The 9,194-nt window shown below is 42.5% G+C and overlaps 1 long non-coding RNA gene across 1 annotated transcript in view; it reads left to right on the forward strand.

The window, feature by feature from the left end:
- The window catches only part of LOC117282222, a 322,259-nt gene that overhangs the window by 109,513 nt on the left and 203,552 nt on the right, over positions 1–9,194 (forward strand). The gene's annotated exons all lie outside the window — the stretch shown is intronic.

Below are 9,194 nucleotides of genomic sequence, written 5' to 3' on the forward strand. Positions count from 1 at the left end.
AGGGGAAACCGAAGTACTCGGAGAAAAGCTGACTCAGCGCCACTTTGTCCACCACAAATCCCACTTGAACAGACCCCGGGATCGAACCCGGGCCGCCGCGGTGGGAACAGCGACTAACCGCTTAAGCTATGGCGCGGCGAAACCACTTACGGTTATTTTGGCTTTTCCTCTCCCCCCGCCCACCCAGCAAGGAGTTGTTAGCTTCACCAAACTCCGAAGTTGGATCACCACGTCATTGGTTGCTTATGCAATATATTCGCACCTACCCTTCATACCTACGTACAAGTCTCCTGATCGGTCCGCAACCTGAAGACATCCCATGTCGCGGTGATATGGGACTCGCTTGAAGCAGAAAACTTTACGTTACATTTCTTTATATAGAACTCTACGGAAATGTCTAGTAACCGACTGAGAACATTAGTCTGTGTGCTGTAGCGAACTGTAAATTTTAGTTAGTTAGTTAGTTATTGGAGAGGGTGGGTTTCCCCATGCAGTTAGACCTGTAGTGGTCCATTGTGCTTCCCTCTATGATATTCTACCAGTCTCTATACCCTACCGATAATGGTGTGTACCATCAGTCCCGCCGAGCAAGCGAGTTTGGCCTCACTTCCTTGATGGTGTCTATAATGCTTCCCCCATCTATCAGAGGCCTTAGAGACTATTGTTGGGCGGGAAACGTCCTGGAATTTTGCTGAGTGATCTCCTTAGGAGATATGCGGTTCTTTTACGTGCCGTAAAGCTACGACACGGGACCCACGGCTTAAAGTCCCTCCCAGAGGACTTGTTCCCTGAATTTTTCCTCCCTTAAAAATTCGACGACCTCCGCCGGGTTTGAACCCGCGTACCACGAGTCATGAGGTGGGAACGTTATCTCTAGACTACGGAGGCCGCTTACTGTAAATTTTAGTAAGAACGGCAGTGTTATAGTTGCTTCTAGTTACCACCTTTAAATGGTCAATAAATCTATTCACCAATGCAAACCTTGTCTATAGTCACACTTACCACGTGACAATGTTATCTAGGAGGTCCGTAATTATAGCTGATGCCTTTTATGATTTCCCCCGTCCCTTCTGGGATTCCTACAGTCTCACTATGTATAATCTTTTCTTTCGTATAGGCGGTATTTAACCCATGCAACTGGCGCAGTGTCGTTCATTAAACCAAAGAACAACAGACAAGTTCAGGGTTGATAAACTGCCCTCAAAGCTGTGTCACGTGACAGGAGTTGTATGTGCAATCCCAAATTAGTGTTCATGCTTCGGAGAGTTGGAACCCGGACAGGTAGCCGACTTGTGCAGGTCTGGCCATGTAAAAATTAAACGACGCTGTAGTTTGGAAATTGGCCAATAGAGAGAAGTGGCAAGCTTTGCTATTTCCAGTGTACCAGCTTTTTAAAAATACAATGAACTCAATTTTGGGTAAAAAAGAAAATTCGTAAGGAATCCACTCCGACTTATTTCCTACTGTTGCAGCAACAGCACTCGCCCCACTCCTTATCAGTTGGTCTCCATACGGCTTTAACTCTGTTGCGTCACGAGTTGCGCAGTATCGAGTCTATGTAGTGTCGATTATAGGAGAATTAACGAACATGGAGCAGGTGATGGTTTGAGAATTGACATTAGAAATCGAAGTACGTGGAGGAAGCTTTCATCAGTATCACTTTGTCCACCATAAATCCCACATGACCTGCGAGAGAACCCAGGACGCATGATAGTGTATGAGTTATGGCGCGGCCAGTTTCCTACATATATAATAGTTTTTTTATTAATTTCAATTCTTTATTATGTATGTATGTATGTATGTGCCGAGTCAACAGCTGCATACATTAATAATTATTTTAATAATTCTTACAGCAGTGGCCTACATAATAGTTATCTTAGCCCTTAACAAAAACATTACTCGATTTATGTTAGGAGGGCAAATAATTGAAGTAGCATGAACAATTGTCCCAGCAATCATCCTTGTACTTATTGCAACACAGCACAGTGTAGATTCAAAGATAAATTACAGGCAAGCACTGAAGGGAAAACACATAATGCAGAAAAGTAAACAAACAAACAAAGTAATAATAATAATTTCGTTAACACAAATCCAAGTTATTATTGAGAACTGAGAAATTTAAAGTATAAATATTTAGAAATAACAATAATAATAATAATTCAATACAATTCTTGTTTATATACGTGCAAACTTAACAGCTCAAAGGCCAATTTCAATGTTAGGATGTATACATAGAAAGACATAAAAAATAAGACAGTATATAATAGTAATAAATTAATCATAATTCCATGAAAAATTAGAGATATTATTAATAGGTGAGAAAAGTAAGATAAGTACATTTGTAGTGGTTATGCCATAATGCGTTTAATATTTATTTCTCAGTTCAGTTAAAGAGGGAAGGATGTGAGAAATAATTGAGTCCATCAAGCATTGTCTCTATTAAGAAGCTGACAGTCACTCAGCTGGTCAAGTTCTGCATTATTTATGAAAGCCCGAAGATTCCTTCCCGACCCCTGGATTGTAGTCAGTTGAATCCAGTCCACATCCTCACACTCTATTTCTTTAATATTCATTTTGAGAAGACGGAAGATCGCGGGTTCAAGTCCCGATGAGGACATTGGATTTTTCTCAATTGACCTAATCCTTCCAGCTGCACTATGGCCCTGGGGTTCACTCAGCCTCTAATGGAAATGAGTACCGGGAATTAAATAAATAAGTTTCCTGGGAAGTCAAGCGCGGCCGGCGCGTAAGGCTGACAACCTTACCACCATCTTTGAGCCGGTTGTCTAGATAATGTGGGACCCTCAACGTCTCACAACCACATGGGCTTTCACGACCTGGTACAGGGACAGCTTTACTTTTTACTGTTCTCCCATCTACATATAACCACGTCTTCGAGGTGGTTTGGGAGACACCACCAACAATCGGATTTAGGTTATCTGCCCCCGGAACGAACATTGAACCATACCTCCCGAATATGAAGGCGATACAGTTCTGTATAAAATTTCCTTAATCAGCAGTGTTAATGTTTTGGGAAATCACATATTCCAGTAATATAAAATGCATCTTTTTGATGTCTATAAAACTGTATTTCTTTTCTGATCTTGGAGTGTAATTTATGGTACTGATCTGGGGGGAAATGTATTTGATCCACTTCAACAATACTCGTATTGCTATTATTTTTGTGTTTGCTCGAAGTTAATTTTTTATGAAAGAACATGCCTCTCCAGTTTTGTGTGAGAATTTTCCTGAGTTTCATGATTTCACGTACAGTTGCTTCTAGACAAACAAACTCCGTGGTTTTAGTCCGCAAGCGAACTATACCGACCGAGCGACCGGCACTTGTCGACGAAGTTAGTGCCAACTTTAGCGTATAGAGAGTGTCGCGTGGTCGGCGCAACGACTCCCCCAGCGCCGTTAATCTCGGTTTTCTAGACGGAGCTGTTGTTTCCTTGAAATAGCTCCTCAATTATCCTCACGAGGCTGAGTGGACCCCGTTCCAGACCCACTACTTGTCAGAAAATCTGGCATCGCCGGGAATCGAACCCGGACCTCTGGATCTGTAACCAAGAACTCTGACCACTGGACCACAGAGGCGGTCCAGTCGCTTCTAGACAACTTCGAAATATCAGAGGCTTCATTTTACCCCAAGCAAATGAATGATCTCTGTTCTGACATCAGACGCCCGGCTGGTGCCTCTACGGTAACATCAACAGACCGTCCATAGACATAAGTCGTGTTCAGTGTATACGCGCGTTGCCGTCTTGAATCCATGACCTATCTAATAATATCGTCAGGCGTCGGATGACGAGGAATGCAGTGCATGTAACCCTGGCAACGAACTGGATGCTGGTGGGTGTTGGGCGCGACGCACTGACGTACGTCCAAGTTCCGTACCCTGATTGTTTATTTGGCTCGTCAACAATGTTTTCTTGTTCTTGGGCTGGGTCAGTAACTACGCCGTGCTATGTTAATTTGCACTGCATCACTATGCAGCCGTGACCATGAACAACACACACATAGCTCAATCATTCAAATGACTGGCTACACGTTAGAGACTGCGGTTCGATCCTCACCAAGGACAAGACTGTTTATGTTTTTTATCGCAGAACTCATACCGGCTCTGGGTCTACCAGTTTCTGCCCAATTCGTGAAAGGGAAATGTAGCTATATCTCCATACATGAGTAGTTAACGTTGCCTTATCATAGTCATATTTCGATTGTTGAGGAAACAGTAACTCCTTCGTAACTTGCGTTATTCGTGTCTGGTTGTTCCTGAAAATGTTAACGATCTTCCAATGGTAATGTACGTGTAATACATTATAGCGGAATCTCGTAGGCTCAGTTTGACAGCAATAGAAAATAGTCGCTAAAGCAGATCTAGTGAGTGTCAAATTCCCCACAAAGAAAGCGGCTTATTCATTCACTCCATGACTACCAGCACCGCCGAAGTTATGCAAAGAGTATGGTCGCGCCATAGCTCAAGCGGTTAGTCACTGGCTTCCAACAGCGACGGCCCGGGTTCGATCCCGGTTCTGGTCTAGTGGGATTTGTGGCGGAGAAAGTGACGCTGGGGTAAGTTTTCTCCGAGTACTTCGCTTTCTTCTGCCAATCTTCATTCCACCAAGTTCTTCATCATCATAATCACCCGGGGCCAGGTACAATAGGCCAATCAGTGACCGACGTGCCGAGTGGACCCAGCTGGACTCCATTCCCCACTATACGAATTAAAAAAATATGCAAAGAGTAGTGAATGCCGTGTACATATGAAGCGAATTGTACGAAGAACCTGTGAATCTTGGAAAGTGAGTTGACCTTATTTTGAATCTCTCAGTTTCTATAGCCAAATGGCATAATCCGTCTATGAATTGGAAATTCCTGTCCAGGCTATATAAGAGTTGCTATGCAATGAATAGAAACCTCAATACAATTTCACATCGTACATTTTATATTTACTCTTCTCCAAGTATAATTAGAATGATCAAGTCAAGGAGGATGAGGTGGGCACGTCATGTAACAAGGATGGGGGAGACGAATGCGTATAGGTTATTGGTGGGAAAGCCAGAAGGAAAGAGACCACAGGGAAGACCAAGGCGTACGTGGGTGGACAATATTAGAGTGCATCTTAAGGAGATAGGATGGGATGGTATGGATTGGATAGATCTGGCTCAGGATAGGGACCAGTAGAGGGCTCTTATGAACACGGTAATGAACCTTCGGGTTCCATAAAATGCTGGGAAATTTTTGAGTAGCAGCAGGATTTGCGGCCCCTCCAGAAGGTCTCAGCTCCAGGAGTATAAGTAACTAAATTTTATATTTTCTGATTCGGAACAGGTTCGATGTCTTAACTATGGCAGACGAAGGATAATAAGGAGAAAAATCCCAATGCAGTTCGAAAACTTAATCGATTTTAATGTCTTTATGACTATTAGCAGTTGTGAAAAATGGACATATACAATTTTTACTGTCAACTCAACAATATTTTATTATTTATTTATTTATATAGCACGTATTACATGTTTCGACATCAAATTGGTCATCTTCAGGTACTACAATCGTGTCACATACCATTACCGAACTGTAACGCTGGTATTCCGATTTCTCTAACTGGTTCGTACAAGTTAGTTTCTATTCAGTTCACAAATTAGACAAATCAAGACTAGAAAGTGTATTTTGTTGTTAATTTTAACCAATGTCTAGTCTAGGTTTGTCTAGCTTCTGAATTGAATATAAACTAACTTGTACGAACCATTTATAAAAATGGAAATGTTAACGTTACAGTTCGGTAATGGTATGTGAGAAACTTTCAGCATCTGAAGATGACCCTTTTGAGTTTGGAACATGTAGCGCATGCTGTATAAATAAATAATAAAGTATTGTTGCGTTGATAGTAGTTAGTTAATTATTGGAGAGGGTGGGTTTCCCCATGCACTGAGACCAGTATTGGTCCATTGTGCTTCCCTCTATGATATTCTACCAGTCTCTATACCCTACCGATATTGGTGCGTACCATCAGTCCCGACCGAGCCAGCGAGTTCGGCCTCTACTGACTTGGCTGTATCTATAATGCTTCCCCCATTATCAGAGGCGTTAGAGACTACTGTTGGGCGGGAAATGTCCTTGAATTTAGCTCAGTGACCTCCTTTGGAGATATGAGGTTCTTTTACGTGCCGTAAAGCTACGACACGGGACCCACGGCTTAAAGTCCCTCCCGGAGGACTTGTTCCCTGAATTTTTCCGCCCTTAAAAATTCGACGACCTCCGCCGGGTTTGAACCCGCGTACCACAAGTCATGAGGTGGGAACGTTACCTCTAGACTACGGAGGCCGCTTGCGTTGACAGTAAAAACTGTAGTATGTTCATTGCATATACGCAACAGTATGCAATCCTTAAAAACAGTCGTGAAGGATCCTGTCTTCTGGGATGTAACGCCTTGCAGTCGAAGAGTAACCTCAGCGAAAATTAGGATGAAGCAAGCAGAAATAATGGCTGTACTTGCTTCCGCATAAATACAATTGTACTTTGTATCATTCATCCAACTCGGATGCAAATATGCGACCGGAACTGAATTTATCTAAGGTGGGACTCAGCTGCACTGGCCAAGTAAAACTCTGGCGGGAAACGTCAACCAGAATAGCCAGCCAACAGCGGGTTCTTCCAAGAGCAAGGTCAAACTAAACTGAAGCGTCCAACATAGTCCGTAACCTTCGTATGATATGCAAACATAGGTGGGCACCTGTGCCAAGATGCATGTTGGGGTCTCTTCCCAGTGTGCATTCTGTTGCGTGTTCCAAACGTATATAGTTAGGTTAGCCGTCGCCACAACAAAGCGATTTATAATCAGTCAATATTTTACAATTGAATATTTATTTCCTGCTACATGTTTCGGTCTCATAGAACCATCATCAGGCAGTGATATAAGAATACGTGTAGGGTCGTTGAATTGCTAATATGGATCCTATTTTTGATGTAACTTGTCTACTCTATGATACAGATGCCTCGAGTTAAATATAAGTATTGAAATTAAGTATATAAGTATGTACATCCAGCCAACAGCGATGTCTTCAAGAGCAAGGTCAAGCTATACTGAAGCGTCCAACATAGTCCGTAACCTTGTTATGATATGCAAATATAGATGGGTACCTGTGCCAACATGCATTTTGGGTCTTGCGCGGTTCTGTGGAAAGAGACCTTCATCCTCGCAGTATTTTGTAGAAAAGACACAGCAGCATGGAGCCAGCAAGAAGCAGACGGCAAGCCGAACTCTGCTTATCGCCTGTTTCTTGCTGATTTCTTGTTTGTTCCTTCTTCTACCCTGAAGATGGAGACAGTACGTTTCTAGGAAATGTTGGTGGACTTCTATGGGGCTTTGCGGAGTTCAATCCCAGACGGCAGCACTCTTCATCGTCAGCGCTGTAAGAACCTCAAATCTAACGGAGTTTATTATTGAATTTATTTTTAAGACGCGTAATAAAACTGACTCAACACCTCCCTGACGGGAGGTTGCAGAAAACTGCATAATGAGGAGCTTCATAACTTGTACTCTTCTCCAAGTATAATTAGAATGATCAAGTCAAGGAGGATGGGATGGGCAGGGCATGTAATACGAATGGGAGAGACGAGGAATGCGTATAGGATATTGGTGGGAAAGCCAGAAGGAAAGAGATCACTGGGAAGACCAAGGCGTAGGTGGGTGGGCAATGTTAAAATGGATCTTAGAGAGATAGGATGGGATGGTATTGACTGGATTGTTCTGGCTCAGGATGAGGACCAGTGGAGGGCTCTTCTCAACACGGGGATGAACTTTCGGATTCCATAAAATGTTGGGAAATTCTTGAGTAGCTGCAGAATTCTCGGCTCCTCCAGAAGGGCTCAGCTCCATGAGTAAGTAAGTAAGTAATAAAACTGACTGAGTACAGAGTCTTATGCAACATTCTTCGCCTTAGGCTATCTCTTATATAGGTGAAATTATTGGGAATTAATTGTATCTACAATTTCTTTTCGCTGATTTTACAGCCTCCTTGGGCCTTGGCCTCTGATTTTCAGTTTCATGATCATTTTACAGACTCACTTGCCGAGTGATCAGCTCGTCTCAAGGCGTCTACCTAAACACAGGTCGACACAAACACAGAATAAACACATGCACCTACAAAACATTCGTTCTTTGCGTGGGATTCGAACCCACGATCCCGTCTTCTGAGCGAGCGAAAACCGTACGTGCCTTAGACCGCTCGGATACCGTGATCGGCCAAACTAGAACATTCTAGTGAATAATTCGAAAATGTGACAAAGTTGAAGTTTTCTTGAGTTACAGTGGCAAGTTATAATTACCTTCACGTAGAAGTTAAGAACAGTTAAGTTGGAGGGACTTCGAAACCTTTTATCTTCCCACTGGTTATCCTTATATGTAAAGATTGAAATTCACAAAGCTAATTCTCCTTGCAATAACGTATGGATGTGAAGTTGGCCTCTTACATTAAGAGAAGATTGAGGATGTTTCACAACGAGATGCGGAGGGAAATATTTCGATATAAGAAAGAAGAAGGAACAGATGATTGAAGAAAATTTTATAACGAGAACCTTCACAAATTTTACTCTTCACCAGACATTAAGATGATCAAATCAAGAATTGTGAAAAGCGCGGGGTCATACAGCACGCGCCGGAGAGATAAAAATACTTACAAAGTTTTAGCTGGGAAACCTGAAGTTCTCTTCATAGCAAAATGAGTCTTAAAGAAATAAGATGCTAGATTGTGGACTGGATTCTTCTGGCTTAGACAGAGGCCTGTAAAGGGCTTAAGCGAAAGCTGTAATGAACCTTATATTTTCATAAAATGCTTTGTATATCTTAATTAGCTGAATGGCAACAAGCTGCTAGTGAAAGAACGCTTTCTCTTCCAATGCAGGTCTCCAGGATATCAAAAATAATTTTGTATAATTTCGGACTTCGGTATAAGAGCCAATCTAGAATGCAGTTTTTTACAAATATGATAGATTCGATAGTTTATTCTACATGTAGTTTCCAATGCCTCTGGTAGATGGGGGAAATATCTGGTACCGACGGCCGACCTCATTGGCTGAACGGGGCTGATAGCACGCACCAGTACCGGTAGGGTATGGCGACAGTAGAAATTAAAGGGGGACGCACAATGGACCAATAACTGGTCTAAGTGCATGGGGAAACCCACACCCTC

This window comes from Cryptotermes secundus, unplaced genomic scaffold (genome assembly GCF_002891405.2).
Source record: "Cryptotermes secundus unplaced genomic scaffold, Csec_1.0 scaffold517, whole genome shotgun sequence".
NCBI lineage: Eukaryota > Metazoa > Arthropoda > Insecta > Blattodea > Kalotermitidae > Cryptotermes > Cryptotermes secundus.